This window comes from Diaphorina citri, unplaced genomic scaffold, assembly GCF_000475195.1.
Source record: "Diaphorina citri unplaced genomic scaffold, Diaci psyllid genome assembly version 1.1 scaffold673, whole genome shotgun sequence".
NCBI lineage: Eukaryota > Metazoa > Arthropoda > Insecta > Hemiptera > Psyllidae > Diaphorina > Diaphorina citri.
Genome location: NW_007378106.1, coordinates 8,161 through 20,000, shown reverse-complemented (window position 1 = coordinate 20,000; position 11,840 = coordinate 8,161). Strand labels below are relative to the sequence as shown.

General features: G+C 39.6%; 1 pseudogene; it reads right to left on the bottom strand.

The window, feature by feature from the left end:
- Nucleotides 1-1,264: 1,264 nt before the first annotated feature.
- LOC113468194 lies at nt 1,265-1,382 on the bottom strand (annotated as a pseudogene).
- Between the last annotated feature and the right edge of the window lie 10,458 nt (nt 1,383-11,840).

Below are 11,840 nucleotides of genomic sequence, written 5' to 3'. Positions count from 1 at the left end.
ATTGGTTAAAGACGACACCAACTACATTTTTGAAGTTCTGCCATCTCTGACACGTCTTATCTAGGAGCGCCTACACATCTAAGTCGTAGTTTCTTAACTGACTTCAAGTTGACCCATGCTCTATCGCCTAAAATGAAGATCCCCATCAATAATAACAATATTCTCACTTGAAATCCATTCTAAAATTGATGTTTCTGCAGGTTTCCTCGTGTTTTGAGTGTGCAAAACAATATGTAAAAATACAAAATCGACCATTCTTGTTTGAAATTGTCCTCCCACATGGCTTGACGATAATAGTTATAGTATAGCTGTGGTATCTCCGATGTCTGAATGTTGTGGAGGTTACCGGATGTTAGTCTGTGGAGAATGCGGGTCAAATTTCAAGATTTTTTTTTCTGTTTGTCCAAAATCGTTTTATTATTTTATGGAAATACTCTCGTAATTAATAGTTTTGGATGTTAACTTATTACTTGTTTGTCAAAGATGAGGTTCCACTCGGCTGAGTTTGCCGTGCTAATTTGTTTGAAAGTTTAGGGCGTATGATACATTGGATGCTTTGGAAAAGATAACGGGCTTTTTAGCTCTACGTTGAAACTGTTGAAAGTACCTGGAACCTTGTATAGCTTCTAAAAAATTTCCTTGACTCAGAAAAATTTCGGATTACTTGCTACATTAGTATCTACGAGTACATACATATGCCATTGTATACCTCCTAAGATTTTCCCAAACTCTCAATTTAAAAAGATTTCGCAACACTTGCTACGTACAATAGTATGTCCAATTCGTTCTCTCACTGTTACGATTACACATGTAAGTCATGTAACTAAAATCATTGAAATTTCTGATTGTCATTGGAAAATATCTTTGACGTTTTGCACGAAGTATTTTCAAGTGACAGGTGACTCCAAATTAGGACTTGTTCTTTGTTCGTACCCACATTAATAATGGCTTACAATATTCGCTAGATATTCGAAAAGAATGGGACCAGGAAATTGACCGATTTCCATTTGATTTAGCCGACTCCGTGTGGGGATTAGCTTGTGGTCTTCTTATCCACTTCTTGTCCACTTGCTAGAGAATAACTAGTGTAAAATTCCATACCTCGGCTGGGATTGAACCCACGCCCTCCTGTTTACCAGGCGAGCACCTTGACCACTACACCACCGAGGCAGGTATTTGTTTTGTCTGTACTAGTCTGTAGGTACCTATTTGTTTTGTCATAACTCCTGAAAGGTTGGTCCGATTTTGATGATTTTAAATGACAAACATACGTTACGTGGTGTTCCCAAGCGGTCACCCATCCAAGTACTATCCACGCTCGACGTTGCTTAACTTCAGTGATCGGACGAGAACTGGTGTATTCAAACATAATAAAGATATTAGGGGTATTTGCTCGTTATATTTTGGGATTGATCGGGTTTGTGGGGGACTCTCTGTTGCGTCTCTTTTTCTGAGTAAGTCCTACATTGGTCCACCAGACAGCAACATTCTAGTAGGTACCTACTGTTTTTTTGCACTTACCCTTACAACAATGTACTGTTTTTATAGTCCAGATAGCTTTTTCTGGTAGCCCTTTAGGTCCTACATCAACCCTCAAGCGTTGTACAGTCGTTCGCGGGACACCCTGTATATAACATTGGTCCACCAGACAGCAACATTCTAGTAGGCACCTACTGTTTTTTTGCACAATGTAGGTACTGTTTTTATGTTTGCCCTAACAACATTCAACATAAATTCAACAATGTGACAGACGAAAACAATCCATAAAGAATTCATGCGCTCGAAATGACAACAGAATACAACGAGCAAGCTCCTCATGAAAGAGTTTTTCACGTTTAACAAAACCCTGCTCCGTGTTCTGGGGATAATTCAGTGAACCGAAAAGCGAAAGGCTTAATAAATTACATATACTTTTGTAAACGTTGTAACAGGAGAGCCTTTGATTACAAATTACAATAGCGTTCTATTACAAATATTACAATAGCATTCTACACGCTAGATTCTAGTTTACATTAACATCATTTAGCACAGGACTCGCACAAGTGGTTCGGATGGAAAATGAGCGCGTGTTAGCCTGTAGATTTAAATAGAGCAGAGATCTACTAGTATATTTTTTCAGAAATTTGTTTAACCTAAATGTGACATGGATTTTTTTTTCTAAAGAAAACTGAAGCCCCAACGGTTGAAAAGAGAGATCAAACTCTCTCAACTATAGCCAGCCTAGTTAGCTTAGTTGGTAGAACAAGGTTCCTGAAAAGGACACGACAATTTAAATGTTCATGATTCTATGTCACATTTATAAACTGCGGATTTCACTCCAGATCACTCAGATCCAGTTTACAATTCCAGAAGAAAAAAAAAATAATAAAATTGCATATAAAATTCCCTAAATTTTAGCTTCCCCTGAAAAGTATGCGAAATGATTGTTATAGGATAGGCTGTATTGTTCCTTATTGAACGATACACACTAGAGCAGCTTGCTTATTGTCGACATGTCAGCAGAGGGGGAGGGGGTGGTACTAGATTCAGTGGTGTAGAAATTTTAATGACCCCCTCCCCTCTCCTCTCCCTGCCTTCCCCTCCACTCTCCTCTCCCTCCTCCACTGTAATACTCGTTATTTTCAGGCATTATGGAAGATTCTAGGAATTCCGGGTGACAACCCGCACAGTATCTTAAGGCCTGAGATTACCCGCACAGTATCTTAAGGCCTGAGATTACCCGCACAGTATCTTAAGGCCTGAAGATTACCCGTACAGTATCTTAAGGCCTGATCTTGAAATTCTTGACAGCTTTATTTTTATTTTCAATTATTATTGAAGCATCGATACGTATGCTGTTAGATCTACTATCCCTACTTGTTTTAAGACATTTATAGTTGAAGAAACGAAGGGAGGTCTAATCGTCTAATTTTCCAAGATTTATATTACATAGGTAGACGATTTTGAGTTCAGTTTTGTCTCTTCGTCTGTTTACTTGTCAGTTTGTTACCCACCTGTCCGACTTTGAAGAAAGTCGTCAGAAATGTTGAACACACAATGAAAATCTCCTAATTGGATCTTGAATCTGATCAGGACAACAGGGGCCCAGTAGGGACTCTTTTTCCAAGGGAGGACAACAGATTACAAAATCACAATACATGTCTATCGGCCGTGGATAGTGAAGATGATAATACCTAGGTATCGTTCTCCTCAGATCCCAAATTTGTAGGATATCATACAAACTGGAGGCTATTTTGGTACATACCGATTTAGTTTCTTTCATTCGGCAGCAATTTTCTCATTCTCCTTCGTCTTCTCCTTTTGTTTCTTCTTCTTTTTCGTCGTCGTCTTCTTCTTCTACTTCGTCTTTTTCAACAACAAAGAATTCATAAACTGTCTGAGAAAGCGAGAAAACTCTTGAAAATTTCTCTGTGGTCTACAGAATACAAGTCTTCGAAAGTGATTTGGACATAATTAAAAGCTCCCTCATGGGTTAATGTTTACTTTCTATCCAGTGGAAATGTTTATTGTTTAAAGAGGATACTTGAAACACTTTTCGCGTGAAATGAAACGCCAACTAACATTGATGATTTGTGGTCTTTTAACTTTGAAACAGTTGTACTTTTACCAAAATTTAGTCCAGTTAAGGAAAAGCAGAAACCAAGATGTTGCAGCGTAGAAGATTACATCGACGGGGTCAACCGTAGAACATTACAATGGTACATATCTCATCATTGAAGGCCACTTTGAACTTCTGCGCGATATCCGATGCATGAAAAACGCTCAAAAAATGGACCGAAACAGAGTCAGCATGAGACTCAAGATTAAGGAGCGCGGTAGTGTTCCGCCAAGTGGAGATTTGGAGATCAATTTGAAACACACAACACCTTGGCGTTCTGCAGATCGCCCCAAAATCTCGGTTGTATGGGGGAGTTGGAAATTTGCTTTGACAAAAAACAAGCAAGAAGAGGTTCGCAGGGAGCGTTGATGCCAAAATAATCCCAACTTTCAGGACAAGGGTCATTACAACATTGCTGTGTTGAGATTCTCAAAACGCTAATTAATTAATGACGATGGAATTATTTTATCGTATCGTAGCATATGTCACGAACAATGTCCGGATGACGTTCGCAGAACTTTTCAGATACTTGCCAGATAGGAAAACCTGTGAAGAATCTGAAGAACAGGGAGAAAATTAGGGACTAAGTAGAAAGTAGAACTATAAGAAATGAAAAAACACATGTTCTGAAACCTGGTTTCATCAAGAGCCTCAAACATCAACCAATGTCGTAACAATAGCGATAGAGCACAAGGACTGTACGTACCTATCAGGTTATGAAATCCATATTGTGAAAATTAATATTTTCTGCATTTGTTCCTGACATAGCATCATGAAACAACTTTACATAATTGTTGTTATTGTTGGCATAAATCAAGTCCATTTAAAAGCTTTTGGAATTGTCCCCCCCTATCCCCCCTTTTCCAGTGATAGTATACAATGGGCCTATTGTTCATGAGATTTTTTTTTTATGAATAGGGAAATCAATGGCAAAGATGAATACAATTTATTCATTTCATTCTCTTTGTTCTGGTACCCCAATAAAGTTCGTGTATCAAACTTTTTGTAGGTAACTTTGGTATTACGATTACCTATTCTGTTATTTTCTGATTACAATTTTTACTGTAGTTGAGTGGGTACGCTTGTTCATTTTTTTTTTTCTTTTTTTTCAAATTTAAAGAAGATACACGAGTAGATTGTTGAAGTTATGAAGTAGGTACCTAACCTACAATCGTTAAAATGTGTGTATTTTGTAGTACCTAAACCCACCAATACGTCCGTCGCGCGTCCCATCAAAAAACTCGAATAAAATGGGGGTCGAACGCAGAAAAAGATACATGTAGGTATACAAACTAATCCGTGATATCGTAAAAAACTTCTGATAATTTCACTAGAAAAATTAGGCTTTCGCTTCTATAAAAATTTCTTCTAGACTGAAAAATCCTCCATTGTTGTTTTCCCTAGGCGAGAAAAATCGATAACTCCCTAGCAACGCGTGTCAATATTTCACTCTCCCTAGCAACCATTAAAGTTTATGTAAATAATTTTCAAACACCTCAGTGTTTCCTCGCGGTTTCCGCGACATTCCCCACCGAGAATGGCCCTCAAAGGGTTAATCAAAGCATTATTTACATAAAAATATACATCAAACGAGAGGCCTAAAAAATTGAACCTAAGCCTCACACTTGAGAAAAGAAATGACAATAAAAAAAGACAAAGAAAATTACAACAGAAATGGGTACCCTAAGGGAAAAACATCAAAAACTTCCCTGAGGAAACCGTACCCAGAGAGTTTTCAATACTCAAGTGGGTATAACATAGATATTGGACGTACTATTTCGGTCCTATGGGCAGTTCTAACTATAGCAGTTCTCACACGGGAATCTCGACTGGGATTCAATTTCACAATCACCCCATAAGGCCAACTTGCCCTGGGCATTTTGTCCTCTCTAATCAATACCACTTCCCCTTCGCGAGGTTCTATGTTAGTCGTTTTCCCTTGTTTGAACATAACTTGTCTCCTATCCTTCAGGGAATCTAGATAGGACCGAGACCAGTGACGCCAAAATACGTCTAAATAAGAGGTGCCCTTTTTCCAAAGTTGTATTACATTTCGGAATGTTGCAGTTTTGCCTCTTATCGGGTCATAGGTTTCTTCTTGAGAGAGCATATCACCCTTCAGTTCCAAAAAATGCCTTGGAGTAATCATAAAATCTTCCTCGCTTACATACCCGAGCGGTCGTGAATTCATAACCGATTCTATCTCCACTAGTAAAGTATGGAGTTGGGTTCTTGTCAGCAGGATGTTACCAAGTGATTTTCTTAGACACTGTTTCACAATAGATATTAGTCTCTCATACACACCACCTTCCCATGGGCTTAGTGGGTGTGAATATCGGTGTATTATTTTCTCTCTATTCAAATAATCGTTGAGTTCATTAGAAGAATAAATAGAACTCAGGACATCTTGTAATAATTTGAATTGAGAAGCATTATCTGTCAGTAATAATTTGCATTTTCCCCGCCGTGCAATGAATCGGCGAAATGCCAAAATGAGATCGGTAGTAGCTTCCGAGTCTACCAATTCCAAGTGAACAGCTCTGGTGGTTAGACAAGTGAAAATTAGTCCCCACACTGTCTTGTGCACTTTATCCTCCGTGATAGTCATAGGGCCAAAATAATCAATGGCTGTATACGTAAAGGCAATCGCCTGATTGACTCTGTAGCTGGGCAAGAAAGAAAATTCCGGTGATTTGTAAGAGCCGTGTTTGAATTTTTTACAAACAACACAATTATTCAATACAGTCTTGACAGTAGATCTACCCTGAGGTATCCAGTATTCCACTCTCAGAACTGACAGGGTTTGACTAACGCCAGAATGAAAACATTGCCGATGAATGTCATTGATAATAATAGTCGTGATATGACACTTACGCGGCAATAAAACCGGAAAGGATTCTCCCTTACGGAATTGTATTTCTCTGAAACGCCCTTTCGATACAAGGATATTAACTTCGTTAAGTTCAAGCCCCATCTGAAGAGCAAGTAGGTCACGTGATCCAGCTTTTAGCTGATCAATAGTAGAAGAGAAGGAAACATGTTGAATGTATTTTATCCACATTTCTTTCCCATTCTTGTACTCCTCTCCCGTAATGTGACCGTAGGAATTGATCTTCTTACATTTGATATTTATAAACTTGAGAACGTAACAAGTGACATTAATAAGTTTGTGAAATGAGGTAAATTTTTCTTCATTTATAGGCACGGGTTTTCGTATTTCGTTTTCATTAGTATTAGGTACGTGCTTTGAAACCAAAGTAATGTCTTCAGCAAGATCTTCAAACTTTTCTTGCTCAGAATCGATTGGAAACTCGGGCCATTGTTCTGTCGCTAATGATAAGAAGGGTGGTCCTTTCCACCATAGCTCACAATTTTCCAATTTCAGAGATCCTCTACAGGCAATGTCAGCAGGATTACAAAAAGTCGGAATATATCTGAAGATTATCGGGAAAGTCGACGATTTGATCTCCTTTACCCGATTATTGATAAACGTAGGTAAAGTCTTGGTCCCTTTGATCCAATGGATAACACACTGGTTATCTATCCAAAGATAAGTATTGGTTATCTTTAGGTCGAGTGATTCATGAACGTATTTCAAAGAACGATAAGCGATAAGTGCGCCTAAAAGTTCCAATCTAGGTAAAGTAGGGCGCTTAACAGGAGCGATACGAGATTTCGCGAAGACTAAATTCACATTAGTTTCATTACCAGAGACACTTTTCAGGTAAACACAGCCTGCATAAGAATCCTTGGTTGCATCAGAGAAAGCATGCAGTTCGTAGTTTGTATCGCAGGATAAACTCGCGTGAAGATATCTACCGACCGGAATATTTCCAACACTGTTCATACAATTTATAATTCTGAAAAAGTCGGTCTTATCTTCATCTTCGATCTCGTCCTCCCACCCGAGTTTACAGATCCAAGTTTTCTGAATCAACAACTTGAGTGTTGTTGTTATAGGGCACCACAAGCCCAGAATATCAAAGAAAGACGCGTACACACTCAGTAAAAGTCGTTTACATACCTTCTCGTTATTATAATGGTATTCAAACTTGAGACTCAAGTCATCCTTGTGAACATTCCAGTTCATACCTAGAACGCTCTGATTTTCCTGAGTGTTGATCAATGTCTTGTCCATGTTCTTGTAATAATCATTCGGACAATTAGTAGCCCATTCTCGCAAGTTCAAAGATGCTTCGTTAAACACCTTTCTGGCAGTTTCCACGAAGTCTTGAATTTCGCACTCGTAATCTACACCTGTAATGATATTGTCCACATAAATATCACGTTTGAGTTTATTTATAAACTTTCCATCGTACTTAGACAAATGTGTGTCAATTACTCGGGCTAAAAGAAACGGACTTGATTTGACACCAAACGGTACTCTAGTATGGCGTAGTATAATCAAGTTTTCTCTCTCAATAGGCTGTGTAGGATCCTTTACCCACAAAATTCGAGTAAAATCTCTTTCGCTCTCTTGTAAGGCAATATTTAGAAAAGCCTTTTCAATGTCGGCTATTAGAGCATAGCGATTTAGTCGGAATCTCAATAAGAGAGAGCCTAAATTTTCCAGTAAAACCGGGCCTCGATACAGCAGATCGTTAAGGCTAGGCTTTGATTTATTTTGTCGCGCTGATGCATTCATCACCAGTCTTATTTTGGTTGTACTACTACTTTCTCGTAGAACAGCATGATAGGGAAAGTAATGTACTAATTTATTATCCCCCTTTTCATCTTCCACTATTTCGAGAATACCTTTAGCCAATTGATCATCAAAGGTTTGCTTACAGGCTTCCAATATCCCATCATTGGCATGTCTTTTTATTACCGATTTCAGCTGTCCGAGAGCTAGACCATAATTCGACTGGACAATTCGATCCGAGTTCTTCCACGGGAATGTGACAGCATATCTATTGTTCTCAAATTGAACGGTTGAGTCAAACTGTTGCAGCGCCAAATCATCGTTGCTTACGTCATGAGGATCTTTTATCCCCAACGTTTGAAGGTCCCAGAACCTAGGCAAACTTTCCGATAAGTCTTGTCTGAAATGAACGTCAACAAATAAAACACTATTAACGTTATTTTCCTGACCGTCACTGTGGTCTACAGTAATATACTTGGTTCCACTCAGGACGTTTCCAAACAAAGTTTCCCACAGGCATAGGTTGTCTTCTAAATCAATACGTTTCCCACTCACAAATTGAGTGTAATAATCGAATCCTGTCTTCCTTCTCTCTTCGATTTCGGGACGATAAGACCATAGCAGTTACAGTTCCCTCTGTCAAACCTCTTAAAAAAAAAAATTCCTACTCAAATAGGGTCGGCGTTTCTTGTTAGCCCCTTTCAGGCAGCCCTGTTGTGTAACTCATGCCCTGTTAAATAAATATAGTGAAAAACACCCTCAGACAGGCCGATTTTATATCTATCTCTTCGCATTATTTCAGAGCATGGAATTGCAAGTGGACCGATGTAAACTGTCCCAATGTCTCACACTGAAGACGCCCAAAGGTTCCAACGTTCTGCTCAATGTAAACGGACCCTTGCAATTGGGGGGCACGTTCCTGGATTTGGATAAACTGGGACAACAGATGAATTGGAGCTCCAAGCCAAGTATGGTGCCATTCTCTGGATGCATCAGTAATATGACGTTCAACAGGAAACTCTACAACTTAGGTAAGTGTTCCCTTTACCCTAAATTCAGTTTGTTTGTTTTTATCATCAGATGATTAGCATTGAAGGACTTTACTTGTATAAGGTTTGACATAAGGAACTATAGGTCTTCGTCCCGAAATTGTAGATTGATAGGAAAAAGCTAGTCATTTCAACAATTCAAGAAAGGACCTTATCTCCTTACTCTTTCTTGGGAGAAAATCTCCTGTCTTCCTTCTCTCTTCGATTTCGGGACGATAAGACCATAGCAGTTACAGTTCCCTCTGTCAAACCTCTTTAAAAAAAAAAATTCTTCAAGTTAGTGATTTCCGGAAGGAATTTTCTTCAATTCTCCAATTGATCAGAGGCAATCACATCAATCCATCATTTCCTATCCTGTCTTCCTTCTCTCTTCGATTTCGGGACGATAAGACCATAGCAGTTACAGTTCCCTCTGTCAAACCTCTAAAAAAAGTACTACTATGTATCGAGATCTACTTACTGTTGGTTAGGAGCCACCCCCTCTAGCAGCACAATCATAGTTCGTCCTAGATGTCCCGTCAGACTACATTCCAGGGACGGAGGCCGCGTTTTCTTCCTATAGGTGAGACTGGAGTGGAGGTTGGTGATTTCGGCCTCCAACTTGAGGCCGGATAGAGTGGCTAGTAGCCGGGTGCGGTGTATGCGGGCCACGGCGAACACGATCAGCCGCGCCCGGTCCTCGCGCGCCGGCCCCGAGTCTGAAATAGGAAAATACACAATGTGAAACCGGCCCTGAGTCTGAAATATAAAATAACAATACGAAACCGACCCTGAGTCTGAAATACTAAATATAGTGTATCGTTAAGGTAGAAACACACTACCATCACGTCACGTGAAGTCATGGGGAGTCAGAAAGATGTAGTTCAATGTTTCCCATAATATTCTAGGTAATTTTGTTCACGACACACACACTACTAGCACCTCACGTGACGTAACATGATGATAGTGTGTTTCTAACATTAGATTTTTTCCTCGCCTTTATTCTAATTGGTGAAAAATTCTGTCTATTGTTGTGATCCTAGAAAAAACTTCTTTTGTTGGTTTATTTATAATTGTACGTACAAGCAGGGTGTCGGTGCTTCGTCATGGAATCATAACTCGAGATCAGTTTAGATTTCGGCAAAATCCCCTCCTAATGCACATCTCGAACTTATTCGGAATATTCCTACCAAATTTCAACTTTCTAGGGTTTTGGAGATAGAGTGATCAGTGTGTGAAGCTCGCTTTTATACGTATAATAAATATTTTAAAGATTTTACATTTGTGGGGGGGGAAACTAGATTACTTACATTGGGGTGGTCCAGCAGGTATTGGGGTAGGAGTGGATGGAGGGGGTATATGTACCCCCTCTCCCTTTAGACAAGGTCTCCTGTACTTGGTACAGAATAAATAAGGAAGGCCCCGGTGTCTGGTGCCAGCTCTAGACGGAGCTTGGTGCTCTCTGTAGAAGAGGAAATCCGAAACGAATGAGATTATTGAGGAGAAAAATTGGGTCTTGAAATTTTTTAGACGAAAGAAGAGAAATAATAATAATAATGATAATAATAATAATAGTGCTTATTTATACTGCTCGCATAGGACTGAAAAGTCCCCTTACTCCAGCAGTAGGCTACTACCATTATTGTGGTCAAATTCGGTCAAAAACAAATTGTATTGAGCATACTTAAATGCTTGTCACAAATATCGTTCCCCAATTATTACAACTAGAAAATTTTTATGACTTGACTTGGACTCGAACCAACTCCAGATTCGAAGTCCATCGCATTAACCACCGCACCACTGAGGTTGGTTCTCTGTGGATGAGAAAGGTTTAAAAGGTTTAAAATCTGCCTCGGTGGTGTAGTGGTCAAGGCGCTCGCCTGGTAAACAGGAGGGCGTGGGTTCAATCCCAGCCGAGGTATGGAATTTTATCCTCATATAATTTGAGAATTTGACCACAATAATAGTAGTAGCCTACTGCTGGAGTAAAGGGACTTTTCAGTCCTATGCGAGCAGTATAAATAAGCACTACTACTATTACGAGTATACCACTGAGGTTGGCTAAGAAAGGTTGAGAACAGCTGTCGGTAGAGCTAACCGATGATAATGTTTCAGTGTTCCCAAGCTTAGAAGAATAGAGAGGAGAGAGAAGAGCCTGGCTTTGTGTATTGCTTGCTGCTTGCCTTTCAGTTTTTATCTTTCTATTTCTAACGGGCGGCCATTTTGTATTTCTCCTTTCAATTGAAGTTCCTCTCGCTCTCTGCTACAATCTTTCAAACTGAAGTTCCCTATTACGTCTTTCTTTCTCTCGCCCTGCTATAATCTTACAGGGCTCTTCCTTCAATAGTAGAGGTTTTTTTTTTAAGAGGTTTGACAGAGGGAACTGCTAGGGTCTTATCGTCCCGAAATCGAAGAGAGAAGGAAGACAGGATAGGAGGAAAGCCAGCCGTTCCGAAAACGAACATTATCCCATCAGGATAAAATCTGCCCCGGGCGAGAATCGAACCCGTGGCCTGGCGCTTACAAGGCAGACGCGCCACCAACCAAGCTAACTAGGCCGGCAGAGCTTCTC